General features: G+C 37.4%; 1 protein-coding gene across 3 annotated transcripts in view; it reads left to right on the top strand.

Moving 5' to 3' along the window:
• Nucleotides 1-24395, top strand: part of dennd2b (DENN domain containing 2B) — a 76014-nt gene that overhangs the window by 1614 nt on the left and 50005 nt on the right. The window contains exon 1 of one of the 3 annotated variants that reach the window (XM_088934765.1): nucleotides 8446-8620. The exons of 1 other annotated variant lie outside the window; for it this stretch is intronic. The gene's annotated coding sequence lies outside the window, so the exon portion shown is untranslated. Of the gene's footprint in view, nucleotides 1-8445; nucleotides 8621-24395 lie in introns of those variants that run through there. One more of the 3 variants, XM_088934767.1, reaches the window with a different exon arrangement.

Below are 24395 nucleotides of genomic sequence, written 5' to 3'. Positions count from 1 at the left end.
TATGACTGTGCTGGATGACATCCTGCGAATGTCATAAGAGATAATTATTTATCTATGTTCTCCTGAGTTGTTTAGAGACCTGCTATTGTAGTACAATGGGAGGATAGCAGGTTGTGTTCCACAGTTACACTTAATTATAGTATAAAGTGAAAATGGATGGCTTGATTATTATTTATACTTTAGTTTATTGGTGTTTGGTTGTAGAATTGATTGGATTTTTTCAAATGTGTATTTCTTTATTGGTTATTTCACGTAACAACTTGACTGCACTTGAATTTGCAAATATTTATTTGTTTATTTTTAGGGGCTTATCTGCACAACATGATATTGAATTATTCTCTGTTCGGCTTTTCTTTTTTTGCTGGTTTGTGTTGTTTTTAAGTCCAAGTAATTCTGCTCTTTTACAGCCAGTACTTTCGTCCAAAAATTGTGGGAAAAAAAACAGTTTTGAAAAATATCTTAACTGATTCAAAATGACATCCCCTATGGCTAAATGGAGGCCAGGATCTGTTTCTCCCCTTTCTGTGTTAAAATGGTCAGTCCAAAAGACATCTTATTAACACGTGGAACTAATCATGCTACAGCATGCAGATTAATGGTGGAGCCTGCTGCCAATTCCTTTATTTATTATATCTGTCAAGTGGAATACTGTACTGTGTGCTAGTTTCAAAAGGTCTGTTAGTGCACCTTTGAGCAATCCTTAATGTATATATCATGGATATGACTGTAGCATGTTTTTTTTTCACTCTATGAAACTGTGGTTGAAAAAGTGGTGAGAGCTGTGAAATTTATTCTAAACTGTTCCTTTGCTGGAATTTGTATTGTACTCCATACTGTATGTAGTGATATTCAATGCTTCATGTTGCACTGTGCTAGCAGTATACAATCTGGGACGTGGGCTCGGAAAATTATGTTTAAGGTTTTGAAATGTGCCTATATGCAGCCAGTATGCAAAGTATATTGTACTGTACATGTTTTCATTATTAACTTGTGTCAAAATTGAAAAACATATCACATAAAATATCACACCTTTATAGAAAGTTATTGCATGTTCTCTAAGGCAAAAACAATGAGCTAGACATGCGCTTCCTTCTACTAATAAAGAGTGGAGTGGAGCAGGAGTTTCCAGAGCTCCAGAACTTCCAGAAGTAAATTTATTCATGACCATACTGTAGGTTCCTTGAGTAATCCATCCAATTACATTGTAGAGTATTTCCTTCACGAGACAGATGTCTAACCGGTAATAACTAAGCTAAGTTACTAAGCTGTTTTATGTTCATATAAGCCTTGCAGATACTTCTGTATTTTTCAGTCTCCTCATTTCCATAACTCCCTTGACCTATTGACCTGTAATGTTTTAAAAATCTCCAGATGTTTGAAGGAACGATCCCATAGGAATATTCTATGTTGAAGCATACAGGAAAGGTTTAAATTGCTCCTGTATAGAAGATTGTGGTGTTGTAGATCTCACTATACATGAACGATGGAGGCCTTATAACTCACATGATGTTAACATATTTGACCCAATCATTTTGAAATATTTGCATTTAATTACTTTAGCAGTTTTTCCAGTGGGCAGTCTCATGGGTGATTTCAAATTTCAAAATGTTATAAAGCTTTTGGTATTTTATTATAGAGGAAAAAAAACATTACATAAAAGCTAATAATATAGAGCAATATATAGCATTGTGTACAATCAAAGCTATAGACAAAATCGTTTATATATGCTGTGGTTAGGACATTTGGGCAATGAATTTCTAGCAACCAAATAAGGAAACAAGGCTTCAGCTGTTGAAAGATTACATTAAAAATGATAGTTTTTTCTTTATAATGGAAGATCTCAGTGTTTCCTCTTATAAATACAGTATGTAGAGTCTTATAAGTACATAAGGGAGCATACACTATATGCGCAGAAAAGAGAAGATTGTAGATAAATATATGTTGACCAAAAGTTTTGGGCAAAATCAAGAAGGTTACATTTATAATACTAATATGGTATATTTGTTCTATGCATCCACAATATAACCTGAGCTTTTTTGTCTTGAGAATTGTCTGAAATTAAGAATGAAAGCTATCTCAGAATCAAACCTTTGCCTTCCCACAAATAATGTAGGACACTGTGTTGACTTCATCTGAAATAACAGTACAGAAGTAACATGTCATTTTATTCAGACAGAATGCCCAAGAGTAATGTGTGAGAGTTGCAGGTTTGAGGAGGCTAACTCTTCATCGGTGCTCTGTCAGGAATAAAAATCAATTTCTTAAAAATGCACAGAAAAGCCCTCAAAATTACAGAATGCCATTACGTTGTCTCTCACATTCTTTTGGATTTTGCACATTTGTGGAATAATATTAATATAACTAAAAGTGTGAGGAAGTTTAAAAAAATCTTACACTGAAATCACATTCTACATTTTAATTTTTTTAAACATTTTATTTCTTCATGCACACAGTTAGCGATTAAACAGTTAAAGAGGTAGACTACAGTTGGAAGTATCCAACAATATTATATGGTGAAAATGGGAAATAGTTTTTTTCTTTATTTAAATCCCTTTGAAAAAGATTAGTGTTTGTATATAGTTCTATTTAATAACACAATGCTTCCTCATTATTGTAATGCTTTGCTTCAATGTCTAAGTGTTAGATTGTTGTAGTACTGTAGCTTGTTTAAGTTAATGGTGGTTAGTTTTCCATGTGGGAACTTTCTGCAAATCACTTAATCCTTCATGCTTTTTCTTCTCCCCCAATGTGTTAGATATGTTATTGAAGACTAAAATGAAATTGAAGGACAGACTGCGCATGCCTTCATCTCCTTACATGTGCAAGTGTTAATTCTGAGATTGGGAGTGATTCTGTACTAAAAATGAAAGCAAGCAGAGTTCAGTCAGGCTCTTCAGAACACAGTGCCTATACTGTAGTACTAGGATCTAGTCCTTATTATTCCATCAATGAAATAATAAAAACAACTCATTCCTGAATACCTTCCTTCCTGAACGCTTATCTCTATATATACTGAATATATATCTATATATATTCTGGCATATGTGCCTATATATATGTGTGAGTGAAGGAACAAAGAGAGTTTAATTCAGTGATGAAAAGTAAAAAAAAATCCACACACCTAAAGAAAGCTTCGTAGCCTGAAAGTTTTCTTTATGTGTTTTTCTTTTCAGTGTGGAATTAATATCTTCTTGTTTCCTTCCAGCTCGCACACTCGCACACTGACACACTCCTCACTCTAACGTACATATTTATCTGTGTACATATGGTGCATACTTCATGTAGAATATTCTGAGCTTCTGGCTTTAATTCCACTTGAGCTGGACTATCAATTTAACCTGAAGGATTGCTGCAGTTCTGAGTGGATCTAGAGGGAGCTACAGTTGAGGTGGACATGCACAGCTGCTTTCAGGAAAGAGAGCAGATCATTTAAACCAATTTCAAGATGTATAATTGAGTTACTGTTTTACACTGCATATTTTCCCAAACTGTGTGCGGGTACATCCATCTACTTTCAGTAACTACCTTTATCCTTAGTGGGTCATGGTTAGAGCTTAAAACATGCACAGGGCACAAGGTGGGGTGGGACACCAGTTCATCACAGAGTGCAAGGGAATCATGAGGGCATTTTAGAGACTCCAGTTAACCTGGACAGGATGTCATTGCATTGTGGGAGGAAACGGGAGATTCCAGAGGCCATCCACACGGACATGGAGGGAACATGCAAACTTCCCCAGGACCAACCAGCCCAGGACCCTAAAGCTGTTTGGCAGCAGCCATTCCACCATGCATGTATGTACACATACATGTACAGTATACATTTTATTGCCATGTTGTCCATGTTAATGTTATAATGTTATGTATAGGAGTGAATGCATGAGAGCTCGTACCATGCAATGGAATGGCATCCTTCCCAGGGTGTTGTGCAGCCCTACAGAATAGGATTAGGTTCTGGTGCACCACGAACCAATGAGGCTGAAGAGATTTCCGAAAGTGGATGGGTAGGATATGTAGTACATATATACAACTACGGACATACAGTAAGCATCAACATTCTCCATCAACAGCCGTATTCTTTAGGTTATGTAATAGATACAGTCAGAATGTGGAGTTGCAGAAACACTTATTCACATCCTGTGCCTTAAGAGTTAATGCCTAGAAACCGTAATTTTTACTTCCTAAAAGAATGTGTTTTCAGTCCACTGAAATGTGATATCAAAAGCAAATAAAACAAGTATAAGACATTGTAAAAGTAGTATATTGCAGAAACTGGTATAAGCTTCCCCCGGATGAGCCTCTAGGTTTAAGCATTGAATTCGCTTTAAACATTAATAATTAGTCTGAACTGAACATAAAAAAATGCTTTAATTATTTTCCTTTCATTTGATTTAAAACATATAAACGATACGCAGGATGTTTCTGAAGCCATACCCCAACTAACAATGGGACTGAAGAAGAATGAGATGGCTGTGTACACAATGAAGGTCTACATTCTTTAGTGACACCTAGAGCTCTCCGGCTCACTGAAGAGATTATTTTTCCTTTAGTTTGAAGCCCTTGGGCACTGAATTAATAAGATGAAGTTGCCCCAACTCAAAAAAAGACATGCAGTGCTAAAAAAAGAGAGTGTAATAGCCCCGAGCATCTGCATCGTTGGAAGTCTACAGCCTGCACAGCAGGGGCGTAGCCACCCTGATTGATCCTAGGCCTACCCAATCAGTCCAAAGTAAATAAAAAATTTTCCCCCTTGTTTGCGTTACATGATTTGCAAAAAAGTTACTAAATTTGCTAGAAATGTTACATGTTTGAGTTTTTTTTTTCATCCTATGTGATTTGCTATTGGCTCGATGTATCTTTTGTGACCAATAAGAAAATGATGTAAATGTAGTGGGGCGGTGTGTGCGTAGCCGTAGCCTAATTGGCTATCTTTGTCGTCAGAGGCTCTTAGAGCTACAGTATCTAGCGCTGTACCCATACCTGTGTCTTCAGTGGGCAGGTGTGCGCTCACGCTGTATTCTACACCAAGGACTGGCCGGAAACACAAAGATAAAAGGACTGTGAGCTCATCGCTTGTGTGTGTGTTTGTGTTGCTTGAAAGGTTAGGCTCCGGCTCCCCTGCGACCCTGTATTGGATCAGGCGGTTAGAAAATGAACGAATGGATGAATAAAGTATCATTTTACAGTACGTTGCGATGAGCCGCTTTTGGGGTTTACCATCCTAATTTCCATATAGGCTTAAGCTGATATTTTGCAATACCTCAAATTATGTATTATTTTAGCTTTTTTTTTTTCCTGTACAGGACATTTTGTGGAGCTGATGAAGCTGCTTGTAATTGCGTAATTTCAGTACTAATTGGAATGACTTGAGGAAGTTCTCTGGTTGTATCTTCAGAGGTTGAAAATTACAGATTTTTTTAGGATGCCACATCTCTTAGCAGAAAGGCAGTGGTTTCTCATCTCTTGGCAGCCAGATAGCTGTGGCTTCCTATGTGAAACACTAGAGAGTTTAAAGCATTATTTTAATGATATAACACCACCTTCAGCACAGAAGAAGAGTTTCGCCATTAATGTTGAAACAAAAACAACTCTGTAATTATCATATATGTTTCCTCCGTAAATTGATGAATAGTGTAAGGAAATTCTTTAGTTTGTCTAAACAACTTGGATTTTCCTACATTTATGAAAGTCTTATTCACCACGCATATTTATTTCTATGAATCCATAATCAACATGTGTGCTATCGTGGAAGATCTTAGACCTATGAAAAAACACCACTACTAGTAAAAATGTTTTACAGTGATGTCATAATTTGAAGTCAATTGGTTATAAATAGTTTTTGTACACAATATTTATGTATGATAATACATTATGTTGGTGGCATGGTGGCACAGTGGTGAGCATTGCTGCCTCACAGCACTGGGCCATAGATTCAATCTGGACCTGGGGTGCTATCTGTGTGGAGTTTGCATGTTTCCCCCATGTTCTTGTGGGTTTCCTCTGGGCACCCCAGAGGTTTCCTTGCACAGTCCAAAGATATACTGCTTGGTTAATTGGCTTCTGGGAAAAATTGGCCCTGGTGTGAGTGTGTGTGTCTTATTGTGTCAACCTTGTGTTCGGAGCTGATAAGCTCCAGCTGCCCCACAACCCTGAAATGTATAATGCAATAAGTAAATGCATGCAATAAACAGTAGTAACTAGCTTTGCACTGGAGGGAAAAGAAATGCAAGTGTTATAATGTTATAAGGATCTCATCAATTAGTGGTATGCACAAGATGCTTATGCGTTAGATTCGGAGAACAAGAACTCTTTCCTTTTGTTTAATGGGAAAAAAGTCAGTGGTAAAGCTTGTGTCTGGTGCAGCATTATCCACTCTATCTCCAATAATGTTTTCAGATGTTCCTGATTGAAGAGTTCCCTTGTGGATTTCTTGCTATGACTCAAAAGCATAGTTAAAGCATATGACCCACTCGTTGGCCTCATGGGTAGATGCATGACATATCCCCTGCTTCTACCACAAAACCGCCCCACACAGCCAACTTATGGCACCACCATGCTGAATGGTTTGTGCAATCATGTCTTCCTGTTGACTGGATATGTGGCCTTCTTCTTTTCTATCTTCTGGAAAAGCATCTGTCTTTTTGGAATAATATAGTAAAATGACGGTAAATAAAAACATTGTTTTAGTTGCAACCACACATCATTAATCAAAACATTTTTCTTACAATTCCAACATTTTTTTCAATTGTGCCTCAGGGTCGGGGTTTACATTCTTGTCTCAACATATCAAAGCGATATTCGTGTATTCGAGAATTTTTTTATGAGGCCGAAAGAGTAGTTCAAATAAATAACATGATGATAAGCTATTCAGAAAGTCTCATTTGCTCAGGTGTAGCCATATAGTGATAATAACAGAATTACCTCAGTTTACAGCTTGGTAGAAACAAATACGACCTTGTACAATAAGGCTTTGTAAAAGTAGTATCCTTCAAAATTTGTTTTACTTATTTTTTTACCTTTCACATCAATTGGAAAGTTATCAAAACTTGAAAAAATAAAAAGGCAATTATCTTTTGGAAGAGGAGTGTCTGAATCGTTCAGGGGTTTCTGTATGACTGTCTCCTTGGACAGCTTAAATTAGCTGAAAAAAGCCTTGACATTCTTTAGGTCTGAAAGAGAAAAAACACTTTACTCAGTGTTAATTGGATCTTTTATGCTGAATTCTACAATCACATTTGTTCTTAATTCTTGTTACCATCGGTAATTTTTTTTGGTTTTCTCATTGTACTTAAAGAACTGGAAAAAAATGAGTAAGCATTATTATTTAAAGAAAAGAGGGCAAATGTACTGAAATATCAGGAAATGAGGTAAACATTTACTGTAATCAGAAGTGACTAGTGTTGCTTCTCTCACTGTCTTCAAGACAGAGATGTATTTCAAGAGAGACTGTATTTTTGTCTGTATTTTGTGCCAAGCTGCCTTCCAGATTTCAGTAAAGCTGAAGCATGTTTTTTGTGTCAACCAAATGTGTTAATCTTTTTTGTGCAATTTTACTAAAAACCACACTCCGAGCAAACTTGAACAGCTAAACATTTCCATTGAAGCATTTTAAATATGCAGAAGGCTGTTTTGTAATTATGTCTATTTCATTGTGTCTAAAGAAAATCCTGAAATACCAGCCATTGGTGCAGTTCTGTCTCTGAAGAAGGCTAAATTCTGGACTCCAAAGTTACATCACCAAATCTGGCGTGTACTTCTGCAGCAGATTAAAGTAATTGCCCACATTCCAGGAGAGGGGGAAATCCTGCAGGACTCAGCGCATGAAACCCTACCTGGCTATCACGAATACCTACACAAATTATGCCATTGAGTGCAGTTTTTGAGAAAGAGGGTGGGTCAGACGTCTCTAAGAGGCTCTGATCTGGCATCGTTCATTATGTTCCCTCAACAAGGAAAATGAACGAGAAAACGAAAAGCAAAACTTCAAACAAAAGAGTCGTACTAGTTCCAGATTTACGCTGAGTATCAGCTTTCGATGTGGTTGGCGCATCTTAAAACAGTCTGTACATTACATCAACAGTATTCCTGGTTCTTGTATTTTATTGAAATTCTGCTTCGCTGGATGTATGAGTTGGTAATTGTTATATACGTTTCCGCTGTATAACAAACCTTTGGAGGCTCTATGAAAGAATAGTCCGATAAGAAAAGAACAAAACAAAGATAAGACGACCGGACGACTTATAGTGTTATAGTGGATACGTTTAGCAGTGTTCAAATAAAAAAAAAAGTTAGAAGCGTACATCTGTTTTTAAACCGATGTTCAAATTGTACCCCTTCTCTGTGCGGCTGTGAGTGTGTGTGTGTCCGCAAGAGAGAGAGGGAGAGAAAAAGGCGAGTTGGGGGAGAAACAACAGATCTCCATGGAAACTAGCCCAGCCTGCACTCCGCATTCCCCGGGTGGGTTCAGTTTGCTTGGAAGGTCATGCCTGGGAGTTGTGGGAAGATCAGCAGGTATCACAGGCGAAACTGCTGGCTTTGCTACAGTCTAGCTAATAGGGCAGATGTTTGTCTGGGAAATACAAAAATGAGAATGGCGAGGAAAGTGAAACTCCACGACTACAAGGTAATCAAGCGTGTTTATGTTGTATCGTTTGTGTTTGTTGTGAAAACAAGAACAAAGTAGCAATAAAAGTGTCCCTTTGAACGCAACACCGGTGCATTTTTTTCAGGAATAACTTTGGCATATCTCGGTGGGGTGATGTCATGCCGAAGCATTTGGGTTTTATTAGGCAAAAACAGAAAACTTTAAACATTTGTTACACACAAAAATGTGACCATATTTGGTCATTTGCTGTGCAAGCCGTTCTCTTAAGTGTTTTAAAGGTTCTGCATGTTGTTTTCTTTGCAAAATGTTTGAGCATATCACTGCAGTGTGAGTCCACATTGCTTTTGATTTTATTGTTATCGGTTAAACGGGTTGTCGGACGAGATGAAAATCGTGTCTCCTTATCTCTTTTAGTAGGAGATTTTTGGTCCTAAACAAAGCAAAGAGAAACATCCGTTCTGTAATAAACCGGGGAGCGGGTTCAACTGAAATCAGACCGAAATCTTTGTCAAGATTGTATAAATTGTACAGACATAATACTGGGTATACATTTGGAAAGTTGTTCTTTATGTTTTTTACACACCTGTATAGCGTTTTTCGATCTACGTTGTTAGGATAATAACATTGTTGTGCTTTTGTAGACGTTTGTTCCGTGTGTATTTTCCCAGTTGCAGGATTAATGCTTAGATGAACGTGGATTCTCGGGGAAACTGCGAATTGGTGGCGTTTTACAAAAAGGATTTGGTATCTGTCATAGGGTTACCATGCCTAGAATTAGGTCTAAATATCAAATTATCCATAAACGATTTTATTTATAGAACGTTTGATAACTCTGAAGTACAACATGCTGAAATATGCTCATCTCGAGCTGAATTTTTACGGATTATGTTCTCATTTTTGACAGGGAAGAACTGTCCCTTTCCCAGAATTGAGGAAAGTCCCGGGTTTTAAAGGGAATCTTATCTTCTTTCGCTCAAGGGTGTGTTGGTGCGTAGAAGATGCCGAGAAATAAAGGGAAAAAAAATCTATAACAACTGTCTACTTTCTACTTTTCTGCATACCGCCTGCTATCCGTGCAGCTCACACTGAATCTTCTGAACAGAGTGTCTATTGTGCTGATCTAACAATGACCTTTACTTGTGATTGGCTTGAATTATCAGCTCAAAGTCAGGGAAAGCTGCGGGCTGTGTTTTTTTGTCCAGTCCTTGACTAATAGGAGTAAGGGTGGAACGATACCAGTAGAACCCACAGTACCTAAGGTATCTGGCTGCACAGGCTGTAGCATGTATCTTAAAAGATAAAATGGATGCTCTCAGCATTTTCTAGTGTTTTTTTAGTGAACCTGAATGGCACACTGCTCTAAGTTTGCTTCAGGGCGTATAGATTTTGGATATGTTTCCAGACGCTCACTTCTTTAATGTTTTATCTGTTGTATATGCAGTATATATACTGCAGTGTCTTGAGCAGCGTTTTTTCAAACCGTGTGACTTCACACATGGATAGGAGACCTGCGCAGTTTTGGAAAAGGAGCAAATGAGAAAATTTTTAAAAAAGGAATACCTTAAATATTGGTTTAAAAGACACGCGTGTTTTTCAAGTCTGACGGGTTTAAAAAAACAAAAACGGAACGCCTGATAGCAGTTGAGCAAGAGCTCCTAGTTTTCATGTAATCAGTCCCTGACAATATAAGACGACTGCTCTTCGAGGAAAACTGATTAAAATACATTTTATTCGTAGTAATATGTACCAACAATAATACTAGTGTCAAAATTCTTTTTTTAAGTGTGCCGTAAAATGAAAAAGGTTGGGAAATACTAGTCTTGAGTAACTTAGTGTTTAGCCGCTCTCTATCCTGTAAGTAGCAAACTACTTCAATTAGTTTACCGCGGTTGCTAATGAAGTTGTCTGCTTGACTAAAAAAAGGTCAGCTCAACTAAACTAATGTTTATAAAAACAGTCTTGAAAAAATATCAGAGCCAAGTATTCTCATCCTTGCAACTGAGGAATTCATTTCATGTGTCATCAAAAAATATCAGCAGCTTTCATGGGAAATGCAAATTAAACAAGTACCCTTATCCATTAAAAATGAATTTCCTTTTCATTTCTGTGTTTTTAGCTGGCTAAAATTGTTTGTGGAGCAGTGTTTATAACAGCTGTAAGACTTTATCAAGTGATTGAGGTAGGAGTCCAGTTGTTTCCAGACAGCTTTACAAATAACATCATTAATGTGATTAATAACTAGAGTTTGAAGAGCTGCTGCAGGTCTTTTGAACCATGCTTGTTAAGTATGAGGTGGAACAGTATCTATAATACTGAAAGGTAAATCTGGCAGTTCAAGCTGACCTTGTTAAATGGGTAATATTATTCCATTTACAAATGAATGGCAAAAGCAATTAGGCAAAGGAGAAAGAGTATATAATACATGTCTTCACACAAGTGTGTTACAAATTCCAGAAGAGCTGGGGGAATTTCTGACTTGGATCTGAAATTTCCCATCCTTTCATTTGGGGGTAAATTGTCAATTCTTTATTATATAGCATATCCAATTTGGCATTTTTTTATACCTTTTGTTTTGCTTTCCACAGCAGTTTGAAATGACTGGTTAAAATGTCTCGGCTTAAATAGTGTAATGGGAATGACATAGCAAATGACTGTCCCCTTATCTCTGAATCTCTGTAGCTCTTCTTTACTGCTGAAAGGCAGTTTTAACCAGTGGATTCTCCCCAGCCTGCGAAGCCCTGGAGGGCATAGCTTTGTGAGTCACAGGGGCTGTTCATGATCTCTAGTGAGGGTCAGTCCCTTTCCTTGTCCCAGATTGGCTACTGATTGACCAAGGATCCCTTGCAGTGGATCCTAGGCCAGCTGGTAGCTTGGCTTGGCTAGCATGTATTCTTCTAATATGAATACTAGGGAAAGTTTGATGAGAAGAAGCCATGAAGACCAATGACACTCCCAGTTTTTTAAACATTGAATTTTTCTATTGTACTACTGTATGCCTTAAATTTATCGTGGTCACAGCTGATTAACTAAACACACTTTGGTATTATTTAATGCAATAATAATTATTCTTATAAATAAGAGTTGTTTTAGAAATGCTTTTAATAAACTACTCATTTATTTCCTGGTATTTGGCTTGCTGATCTTTGTAGTAGAGACAAGAGCTACAAGGAGATGTTCCCAACATGGTCTAATGTTGAGATACTTGCCTTCATTACCTTAATTGTTTAATTTTAGCTGTTAATATATTCTTCTCTTAACCTTCAACATCCTTAAGCCATAGAACAGTTTAGTTGACAAACTTTGCAGGTAAAATTGCAAACTGTCATATTCAATGTAAATTGTGATATGACTTATGATTTGTCTATAGTTATATGAACTTGTGCAATATTTACCTCTCTATGAAGTTTGAATATTTTTTTTCATTTCAGCAACACTGCATTAATTTGGTAAAGAGGAGAGAAATAACGTCTAATGTTAAAATAGTACTGAAATTGCTTGAACAAGCACATTATTTCTGTATAATATATCAACAATATTATTCTTTCATATCACAGATGTGCACATTGGGCAAGTTACTGTTAATGTGACTTATCCAGAAAGAAATTCCTGAATAGCAGTATATACTTTTATTGAAAAATTCCCTATTTTCTGTTTCTTACACATTTTTTATCCTTGTACGTTGCACATAAAAGAAAAATGAAACTGTCTTGAAGTTCGATGCTATTCTGATAGCGTTCTGAAGGCCTTCCTACAGAAATGTACAGAATAATGAGTCACATTCCTTCAGAATCAAAACATGGTATATATCACTGGATATGTGCATAGGCATATGACACAAGTATGTTTTGCGTCAAAAAGGAACAAAAGGATATTGACGGTTGTAACAAAAATAGCAAAATTCATACCATTAAAAGTAAAAAAGTGAAAAATTACAAGTGTTCAGCATTCTTCATTTCAGCTGTGGTATTTTTAAAAATTGAGCAGCACTTTGTAATCTAAACTGTCAGGACTAAACTATACACACAGTTACACTAAGAACGGGTATGATCCCTGGGGTTTTTTAGCAATATACTGCCTTTGGTTTACATACCATACTACTTACAGCACCTTCTGACATCTGAATGTCTCATTTTCTGAGGGGTCTCAATAGGGTAAGAAACTCTCTCAGGTCCCGCATCTAGCTGTGAGTATTCGAGATCCTTGTTAGTTTTTTATTATGTAGCCTACTTATTTGTTTTTAACATTTTTAAGTTCATAAACTATTTGTGGTCCAAAACTCACACATTGACTTAATAGGACAGAGTGGTGTGTGATTCTTATAGTGGTATCACGTTTTCAATCACCAGTCCTCTAGAAGAATGATTTCTGCAAGTGGAAACCTACCTGTAAAAGTTCAGGTGTTTTTAGAATAACATTCATGATCGTGTTGTGTATATTGGGGTGAATTTGTCTGGAATACTTGCTGATTAGGTTGTAGTCAATATTATTCTCTTGATAATGACCATATTAGATGTGAGAACGGAGAATTATCAGTGATGTCCTAAATCTGACACAGTTTTCTGGTTTGGAGCCAGGCTGAGATTGGTAGAGCTGAGCTCCAGTCTCTGGGTTCAGTAACTAAGTAATAAAGACTCGGGTCAGTAAAAGATGTCCTTTGAATTCTTTATCAAGCCATGTGTTGATTTTTATTGGTCACTTTTTTTTTGGCTTCAGGTTTTGGGAACAAATTAGATCAAAATAGAAAAATGCAAAATACTCAAACTGAACACAGCTGAACCTCAGAGATATATGCAGTACCATGAGAAATATGTGTATGTACTGTATGCCATTATGTTTTAGCATCCAATTTAAGCGCACAGGGGAGAACAAACTAATTCCACATGCTTGTATTGGCAGCAGGGCATGCTCATGTTCAGATTGCAGTGCTCGTCAGCTAAGATGGAATCGGTTCATTTAGTTACAGCCTTCTTTCTCTCAAGCAAAAAGCAAAAAAAAATCATAGATTATTTCCCTTTAAAATGTAAACAGTTAAGAAAAAGAATGGAAGGGGCTTACACAATTAGTTCCATCTGGGCTGTGAAATGAATGAGCTGTGAGGGCATTGTGCAGAGAGTGTGCAGCTGCCGAGAGAGATGACAGTCTGAGAGGGCTGTGCTGTCATTGGGCCTATGCGCCGCAAATGAGTCTCCATGGGAACAGCAACAGGAGCTTACAGGCCTATTTAACACTCCCATCGTGGTGAGCATCCACTGTGTGATTCTTTTAAACTAATGTTTCTGAAAACACTGAAGGGCAAGTTAGTTTTTATAATATCTGTTTTATCTTTATTTTTTGAAGATTTCTCAAGATATATTGTACATAATATGAAATAGATGCCAAAAATCTTATTTAGGAGTAGAATATCAATCTAGTTTAATTCAGATACACCCTTAGGTGGTAGATTATCAATGGCAACTTGATTTTTAAAAGTTTTTCACACAGATTAGGGAAAATGTACTGGGTGTTTTTGTGATTTTTTTAATCTCCATGTCTGTGTATTTGTTATAAACTAGTCAGAAAAAAATACTGTAAATATGTTTTGTTGGAACTATACTTCATCTCATATTTTCTATCAGTTGTGTTGTTTGCATATAAAATATTTCATCCAGTGAGCATTCAAATTAAAGTTGAAGGCTCCTTCTTATCTTGTTATGAATAGGACATACAGTACAACATCTGCTTCATAGCGCAACCCAGTTGAAACTAAAGAAGAGGTGCCCCACACAATGACAAGAGGGCTACGAGGCAGAAACAACAGGAAGAAGTCCATATTGGTGATTTGAGACCTCTCTCAGCTCCAGTTTCCTCAGTCAAAAGACATAATGGTAGGTCAGTTGGCTCCTGGGAAAACTGGCCTTGTGTGCCCTGCAGTGGACTGGCGTCCCATCCAGGTTGTGTCCCGTCTTGTGTCCATTGCTTGCCAGGATAGGCTCGGGCTCCTTCAGCCATGAATTGAAAGAACCGATTGGAAAATGGATGGAAATGGATGTTGACCTCTTTCAATTTCCATATTATTTTATACTTTCTCTGTTTTTTTTTATTTCTGTTCTGTTATCAGAAGTGGTTTTTCTCCTGGGAAACCCCACTGGCTTCATTTTCATTCTAGAAGATCGCTCATTTTACCCAGCTGGCAGCTTATCTGAAGCAATAATGTGCTGAAGCTGCCTTTTCAGCAAAAAGAAATAACAATTATGACAAATCCTGGTCAAGATAAGTAAGGTACCAATGAAGTAACTGAGAATTGGGTTGGAATGAAAACCTGAAAACATGCTAGGCCTCTGTTTCTAAAGTTCACTGTTAAAAGCTTCTGGAATTCCTGTTTCAAAACAGAAGGGTAATAATTTGGTTATAAAAACACACTGCAGCAGCTCTGTGTCTGGGAGAAGATTGTCCCACTGAGAACATTGGAAAGTAAGCCTTGGATCTTTTTTTAAATTTGGAATCAACAGTAATTATTATATTCCGACTCAATAAGGAATTGTGTATTTGTTTCAAGTCTTAGATTTTGAGCCATGTAGCTGTGTAGAGAGAATTAGGGTCGGCAGAGATGTTCCTCTGACATGCTCTCTTGTAAGGACCATTCATCTATTGACACATTTCACAATGCCTAATGGGCATTGGCACTATGGTAAGGCACAGCACATGTTTTACTGCTGTCACTACTTTAGCCCTGTATGTTTTAAGAGTTGCTGTTTCACTGAAGGCTAGGACCGTCTCTATGCTGGTGGTGCTCTTCTTTTTGTGCCCCCACCACTTGGAGGACTCTGGCCCCAGTCAGCTAGTGACATGTCCTAGGTTCGCAAATTAGTGAACATCTATGTCAGAGAGTTACTCCACATTTCTGGGAGAGCCAGAGGGTGATGTCACTGGACCAGGAGCAATTGTACAATCTGAGCAGATCTTTCCCTCCATAAGTCATTTCTTATCTAGAGGGATTTGAGAGGTAAAAAATAATCAATTTTGACTGTAATATAACCTCTCGTAGAGAATACCTACCAGTTATAGTTATATTTTTCTACAACAATAGTAAAAGATTAGTGCATACTGAACTGTTAGTGGAACATACCAGTACATATCATATGCAAATATGCACTGCATATATTTATCTGCTCCATGTGATATTATGTTAGAACAGTATTTTGGGGTGGATATTTTCCACTCTGCAGTAACCCCATTCCCATTACTGAAAATGCATATCTGACACATACGAGTTTTAATAATAATCTGACTGCACGTGCAGTATAATGGGGAAAAAAAACATTCTTAAAAACAAAAGTGTCAGATCTTGTCTGAATGTATGTGCTATGCAGTAATGTCTCTTGGTCATTTAAAAAGTCTGGAAAGTGTTGAGAATTTGCAGAGGTTTCAGTCTTTTCTTTGCTTTTGGCTGTAAAGGAGCTCCATAGTGGTTTTAAAACATTTTGCTGTTCTGCTTCATTCATGCTGATCAGCAGAAAACAAGCTGATCTAGCTGCCAGTAGAGGGTCCAACCATCTCAGCTAGACATTAAGTGTATCAGACCAGAGACCAAAATTAACACTGCGTATGTGTAGAGTATATATATATTGGATTTACTCTCTGTTTTTTATTCCCTGCACAAGATGTTAAATGTAGATAAATATCTTATTAAGTAACAGACTAGATCTTGTTGTTGGTTCTTTTTTTACATCTTTGGGGATGGTTTCTTGATAAGAATCAGAAAAAAAGAAGATTTGAAAGGCAAACAACTTTGTATACAAACTCTGAATAAAGGTATTTCCATATTTTACTAAAAGGAACTAAACTCCTGATAATTTTGTGCATGTTAGTACAAGTAACTTATATATATATATGAAGTGTTGTGGCGTATATCTAATTTATGTAATTACTGCTGGCCTAATATCCCTGTGGGTATGGTTGGTGAAATTTAGGAACACTGCTCACTTGTGCTAGAAAGTTGCAAAGAAAATGTAAAGAGCAGTCAGTTAAAGTAGGCTTGTTTTTAATAGAGTATTAAGAGTTAGTAAATATCTGGTAGCTATTAGCTACATAATGGTAGTTTTTGCTAGATCCTTAGCATTTTAATTACATCAAATTGACTTTGGATGAGAATGTATTCAAAACTTCAATGCTCCCTATAATTGCAAATTATAGAAGCATTCCAATGACCTCCAACAACCTTCCACTGACTAGAGCGAGAAGCCTCTGTCATACCAAAAGCTTCAGGATTTGTTGGTTGTGAATGAATGTGTCAGTTTTAAGGTTTCGATATAATCTGTCCCTCACTGGGGTTAGAAAATCTCGCTAACTGCTAAATTAGGTTTATATTAACTCATTCTTGCACGCTCCTCAGCAGTTAGCCATTGTATTTTAAGGTCAGGGATCTCAAACATGTTTTTGACCTGCAAACATTCCATACTGAGTCAGACGTACTGTATGTAGGCTTACAGATAATGACGCTCTTTCTTAGGTTAAAGTATTTTCTTTTTAAATCACTTTTCAAGGACAAACTACAAAAAACATTCCACTTTCCTCTTTCAAGAAGGTGATCTATATCTCTGTAGGTATAAGAAAAAATCATTCAAAACTTTCTACATTTGCACATAAGTCACTTCTGAACGCTGTTTTAATAATTCACACTACAATGATTCTAAACTTAGCAGGTATTTGCTCATATTTTTAAAGTAATGTATCACATGTTTCATACCAACAGATTATGATCCTAAAGATTTAGGCCTAGATTTTAATCTGAAACCTAATTTGTGGTATTTGAATTAACTGCAGTGTCACCAGCCCAAAACCAGGTGACTAAATGATACTCATGTAGTATATAGCCTGCAAATTTACACATTTTAATTAAAATCTCCAAAACTGACATATAGACAAATGTAGCTATCAATGTAAAAACACAATCAAGTTTATTTTTAAAATTATTTATTTTGTTTTTAGTCATATTTAGGTCCATTTATTCCCAGTCTTATATATGTGATGTGCTATGGAAATTTTTGTGTGTACTATCTACACATATTTGAAAATACAATTCCTGCTTATTTTAGGTATGTCTCTATTTAATCAACTTGATGATTGATGAAGCTGTAAATTTATAAGCCATCGGAACCTCATAAAAAAAAACTAGAATAAGCCATGGCTCTATGTAGCCTGTTAATTTTTTAACATTGCTCAAAATATAATTATCCAACAAATCCCTGCCTTCCGGTGAAGAATAAAAAAACTCAAAAATAATTTAGTTAAAAAAAAAATAATATTGATATTTTACACTCACATGAACAAAATAGCGTGGGTGCAGCTTCCTGTTGACTAAGATATTTGGTGAAAACTAAAAGCCAGAGACTCGAGAGGATACAGTGATTTCCAAGACCACGTCTTGGAAAGATGCATGGTTTGAAAAATGCTCTTTTTTATGTCTAATCTACCAAAGTATAATTATATATAACCCAAGTGAAACCCAGGATTGTCGAATGGAGATTTTATATCCCCATGTTCCATAGAGAAGTATGCTCAAAATTCCTTTAATTGATCTGGAGATGGAACTGGGCCAGTCAGAGCTGACTGACTTTAGGTTGGGCCAGGTTGAATCTTGGAAATGGGCCCTCTCTGGATTTAGCTGGAAAGCGACCAAAATCATACATTGACTTCTGAAAAGCTGGTATATTTCTATCTGTGTTGACATTTCTCTCATGCTGTCCTCTTTGATTTTTCAAAATTTTGATTAGCCTGTTATTTTTGTTATTCCCACCTGAATAACAGGGCACAGGGCAGAGCGGCAGCTCTGTGGCTAAGGATCTGCACCTGTGGCTGGAAGGTTGCTGGTTCAAATCCCTCAGCTGGCAGAGGAATCCTACTCCATTGGGCCCCTGAGCAAGGCCCTTGACCCCAACTGCTCAGTAGTTGAATGTTTTCCCACATCCGAGATTGCAGCTACAAGCTCCCCAACCACACACAGGGGAAAATGAGGAAGTGTGGACCTGACCCCCCCCTACCTTCAAGGCACTCATCTCCTAACACATCACAGATTTCACAGCCCCCTGCGCCTGAGGTTCAGTGCCAGGTTTTAGAGAGATACAGCCCATACCAACAGCATGCTCATCACACCCCACCCTTGGTGGTCCTCAGCCAGTTGTACAGTGCTGCTTGGGCAATCCTGGGCACCATCAGCTGGTGACCATAGACCAGACCCGGACCATAGAGCTCAACATTTAGATAGAGCAACTTCACAGGTGGGACTCTCTGATAGGCGCAGTAAGATTTACATCATAAAGGAAAAGCAGTACAGTGTTGGCAAGGTGCAGCAACTCAGAAGGAATTCTGAGTGGGAGATGAAAAAGAAACTGCTGTGGACTATGGAGGACTAGAACTGTGTAGGCCAGAACAAGCACCAGATTTTCCTCTCAAAAATTACCTTGTGACCCTGTGCAAAGTAGGTGTTCATTTATTAAAAAGTACCTCATCACATAAACCAGCAGGGTTTGTGTTCTTCAAACAAAACAAATGAAAAGCCTCAGTTTGTTCTTGGCTGCAGTTTCCTGTCTTGAAAGCTGTGAGACTACAGACAGGGCTCTTGTTCTAAATAGCGGATGCATTTTGCAGAGTTGCTTGAGTGGCAAAGTGTTTTTACTTGGGTAATGCTTTTTCTGTGGTAAAATAGTTTGTCAAAGCAAACCAGAGAGCATGTTTTTGCTTGCATAATGAAACAACCAAACATTAGATGCTTGTTGCAGGCGTCCTATGAAGAATGAAAGTTTTGCTTCAGTGATCACTGTAGCCACTTTTAAAAGGCTTTAATGATTTGGAAATTCAGTTTGGCCCATGTGCTTGCAACATGTATTTTCACTCTAGTATGTCCTGAGCACTGAGTAACTTCAGTGGGTACCTGTTGCATTCAATTAGTGGAAGTGGGCTGAAAGTTTGAGAGATACTGTATGAATTCTAAATTTTGAATCCGCCTGCAGGCTGTTCATGCAGTGTGGGTATGAACCACTTTTTGCCTGAGCTCTGTATTCCAGACTTTCAGACCTTTGGAATAAGAACATTTTCTTGAGGAGCTGCATGTGGCCTCTCAGAGTGGGTGAGAGCCAAACTAGAGAAATCGACTGGCTCAAGGGCTGCTGTGGTTTATATCAGAATCGGACCTCAGGAAGTTATTCTAAACCAGGGATCTGCAACCCAGGTCCTGGTGAAGCAGTGTTTTCTGTTTCTTGTCCCAGCTGAGGTCTGATTGACTTAATTGGATCAATTAGTTGCTTAATTAGGGCTTAACATGCTTTCAAGATCTCTGCTCATTGAAGGTTTCAAACGTCTGGGACTGTAGCCCAGAAGGAGCAATGTAGCAGAATCCTGTTCTAATCCTACCCCGTAATGTTTCGATACCACTACTGGCTTTTCCCTGCTGGGGTCAGTATGATGCAAAACAGGAGTGAATCACCATTTACACACCAATTGTTCTGTATAAGTGTAAACTCAGTTTTGTTTGTCCTTAAAGTGACAATTAAATCTCAGGAATGCAAAGTGTAACACGGGCAATATTCTCCTCGCTGTAGTAGTGCCTTTCTTGTTATTGGACATAGTTTTGTTGTTAATAAAACATGAGGTATTTTACATAGCTGTAAGCTGATCACTACAAAGCACCTTTAACCAGTACGCTGTAGTAGCCTGGAGTATTTTGCTTTACGGTACACTGGCATGTCTCAGTGCCTTTGTTGAGTATCATTGACAGGAGTATTTATGTGCTGACACATTATATTTTCAAGAAGCAGATGAAGAAATGTAGTGGTTGTAGTCTAGACGACAATCCTTGTCTGCTAATCTACCCAGGATGTGCATTGAAAATCCTTATGCACTGCCTTGTGAAATTGTATTTTGTTTCTTTTAGAAGTAATGATAAAATTGTGTTGAGTTTTAAAGCAATTCTTCTTTTTATACTTCCTATTATGCAATTACTACAAAACATCTAGGAGTACAATACTGAGAATCTGTATGGCATTATGCAATTTAAATGCTTTTTATTAAACTTATCATAAGAATGCAGCACTTCATCTGTTTTAGCAATTATATAGTTATGATTTAGGAATGTACAGTGTAAAGCTGCAACACACCATTGTGGTGATAAAGGTCATGATCGGTAATGCAAGACTGTGCTTCAGTTCCTAGTTACTTCTACTGAACTGCTTTGGGCGTCAGTTTTGCCTGTGTAAACTCCACACAACTGAACGGGAATGGAGGTTTACAGCAGGGGGCAAATGCCAATCATGTTTAGTAACCATGCCAAGTGGCTATTCTAGCTTTTGTGCACATATTGAATCAATATTTAGATTCCAGTTAGTGCCTTAGGTTTCTGGTATTTATAGTCCATTGAGAGTTAAGGCATTTTCTGCCAAAAAAATTCTGGGGGTCCTTCATCCAATCTGCGCTTAGATTAGTTAGAACTGTTTTGTGGAACTACAGCTTTGCCTTACGAGAAATAGTGTCACATAAATCTTTGACTGTGTAAAAATGGCTTTTTTAGAGATGCAGCATAGTCACCCTTTATTGCACACTAATGTTGTAGCCAATGTATTTGCTTGCTAACATAAAATAGCTGGTTAACTTCCTACACATGAGGCAGAAGAATAATATAGGATTCTGAAATCATAAAAACAGAAAAAAGGCCCGACTCAAACTAATAAACAAGATCACATAGCAGCAAAAGTGCAGATGTGTCATTTTAAAATGTTCTTGCTAATATTATTTTTTAACACAAGTTAATAAAATAATCATAATAATATTATTATGCTAAATTTGATTTGGTGGTTTATTTTAAAAGTTTCCCAGCAGTGCAGCTTTCAATGATTTCGTGAAATATGTTAACCTATTCTGAAAAAAATGCCTGATTTCTTCATTCAGAAATATAGATATTCTTCAGATAGTCACCATGTGTTGCTTTTTCTTTTGTTTATTGGTCTATTTTAAATGAAAATCTTGCTAGTTGATTTCTGCCAAGAGGTTTAAGTGCGCTGAATTATGGTACATGTCTTGCTTTTCATTTAATTAATTTAGGTGGACTGAAAACAAATGATGTTACCTGTGATGTAACACTTTTTTACCTCTGTAATGTGATATATTGCAATATTTCAGCATCTTTAATTACTCTGATTACTCTACAGACACAGAATTGCAATACATCATAACACTGTATTGGTATAAATGCTGTAGCTATTTCACACTTCTTTCTAAGGAGGAGTAAATGTTTCAGAGGGTTTGAATGGACAGTTATGAGCTAGAGAAGGTCAGTGGGTTCAGTGTGCTTATGAATGTTAGTTTACTGACTCGAGAGCCTCCCCCACCACACAGCCATTTCTGGGAAATAATAATTCACAACGAGGTCTCCAGCCCTCAGAGCTCTCTTGCACTTACCTGTGATATCCACACTGTCCCAGATGGGACTCTCATCTATGGCAGAGCTATGGAGAAAGGGAAAATAGGGAGTCAAGCTTAGTTAGCATGTCTCTGGGAAGTGGAAGGAAACCAACTCCCGTGAAAAAAACCAATGTGAAGATGGGAAGACCAAGGCACACAGTTAGCCAACGTGGTGCCCTGGGCCTGGAGCTGTGATAAAGCAGCCCTAACCTCTGCTTACTGCAGTGCTGTTGGTGTTTTTATCTGAGAACAATTTAACCCTGACCTGACCAAGCCTCAGCTTGACTCCTGACGTCTCAGAAGAGAGTGAAGCAAGGGGTGGAAACTTCAAGATGAGGTGGAAAAGAGTTTTAGGACAAAGCGGGTAGGGCAGCAATCTCCCGGCTTTCGATTAAAATGAAGATCTATGTCCTCAGAGTCATCTGAAACAGGAAATTGCTGACAGAAGGAATGCAGTCTCCCTCCTCCATCTGTCTTCGAAGCAGTCCAAAGGCAGTTCAGTGCACCACTCTCTTGCCTGCTCTTTCAGACAACAACTTCCTGTAAACAAGCAGCTTTTGCCATGTGCCCTCCTCTCCTTGTGAGCTTAATTGTTTCACACTAACCCCTAAATAAATCAGAAATCTGCTATGCAGTAAAAAAAAAGATGAATAAAATGAAATGACAGCAGGACTGTTGTTTAAATCTTGACTTCTTGGTTTTCCCACATTTTTGCTGCCCTTTTGGCTTTGTGGGGGAAGGCAAAAAAATGAGCGACTCTTGGCTGGTGCGAGTGAAAACGTTGATGAAGTCTTAAACTGTTTAAGACGTCACTAGGACTTCTTAAAGCAGCAGAGATAATTATAGAGTGTCGGGATCTTTTCTTAAAAACTCTTTTTGAAATGTCTTTCAGTGCACAGCAGAAGCTGAGGATTCGGAAGGATTCTTTCATTTTATCACTGTGGAAATATTTCGGAATGTAACCTATTAAAACTTGTAATCTTGTTTTGTAACAAAACACATGCTAGGAGTAAGGCAGAACGTGATGATGGAGCTTACGGTATAATTGTGATGCAGTTTTAGATTATCTTTAAAACAGGAATTTGTTTTGAGAATATAAATCATCATTACTAACAATAATTTAACAGAAGCATTAAAGAGGGGGTGCTTCCCAACCTTTATACCAAAGGTGTGGGAGTGTGGAACAAGCTGCCCACATTGAGGAAGCCAATATGCTTTCAAGAAACATTACATGAGATCCACAGATCAATTCATTTGATAACTGTAAAAATAGGTTACCTGGGTCAAATGTCTTTCCCTCATTTCTTGTAGACATAATAATAGTAAAATCTTTATTGAACACGTAATTCCTAAATAACATTAATGGTGTGTTTGTGTAAAACGATGGTCTATAACACGTGAAAAATGGTCTGTTCAGAGGAGCTGTCTTTATTTGTAATGGCCTGGACAGATGATGGAAGGGAAAGGCTCTCATAATATTTAGTTTAAGCCTTATGGGTTCTGAACATCGAAACCACAATTCTCCAACGCAGCTTGTAAAACTAATATCTGCAATAAAATCACAGCGAGCCAATTTAATGATTTTCTAGGTGTGCACATTCATGGGAAAAAGCAATCATTCTTTAATGAGCCAAGAGACTAACCCTCTTTCTGTTAATCTTGGCCCTTTCTTTCAAACAGACTAGGATATGCACAAACATTTTTATTCTAAAAGTACCACATGTTTCTCCTTTTTTTTTGGCCCATATAGTATATGCAAAACAGCTGGCCTGCATTCAGGTTTACAGCATCTCATGAAATGAGCAAAGATTTAAAGCCACAAAGCTATTGGGTAACAATAAGACATTATTTATTTTATTATTTCTGTGACAACCTATTAATTCCACTTCATTTATTTAGCTAGTGAAGCTGATTTTTTACAGTAAGGTATGCAACATTAGCAAGTTCAAAAGTACATTGGGATTGTTGAGAAAAGCAGGACTTTATTGACTTTTTAGGTGACCTTACTGACACACTTCTTTTGTATGTTTGCTTGCGCTGTGTGGAACCGAATGGTTTAGTCATGTTAACCTTGCAATATCTGATACGGAACATTTTGCTTGTAAGGTTTAAGGTCCATATTTATCATGGACAAGTCTAAAATCCAATCCAGATCCAACTCTATTTATTGAACCACAGTGACATTTATTTGTTTTAATGATGTCATCCTAAAACGTAATTTATAGTATGGGATATATTTGTGTAAATACATAAAAAATGCCATATTGTAGTTAAAATATCCACAGATGCATGTGTGTTTGTATATAATAATGTATCAGAAGATTTTTTAGAGAGGAACATCTGTCTCATGAATCTGCAAGAT

This window comes from Atractosteus spatula, chromosome 16 (assembly GCF_055471065.1).
Source record: "Atractosteus spatula isolate fAtrSpa1 chromosome 16, fAtrSpa1.hap1, whole genome shotgun sequence".
NCBI lineage: Eukaryota > Metazoa > Chordata > Actinopteri > Semionotiformes > Lepisosteidae > Atractosteus > Atractosteus spatula.
This window is presented reverse-complemented; position numbering and strand designations above follow the sequence as displayed.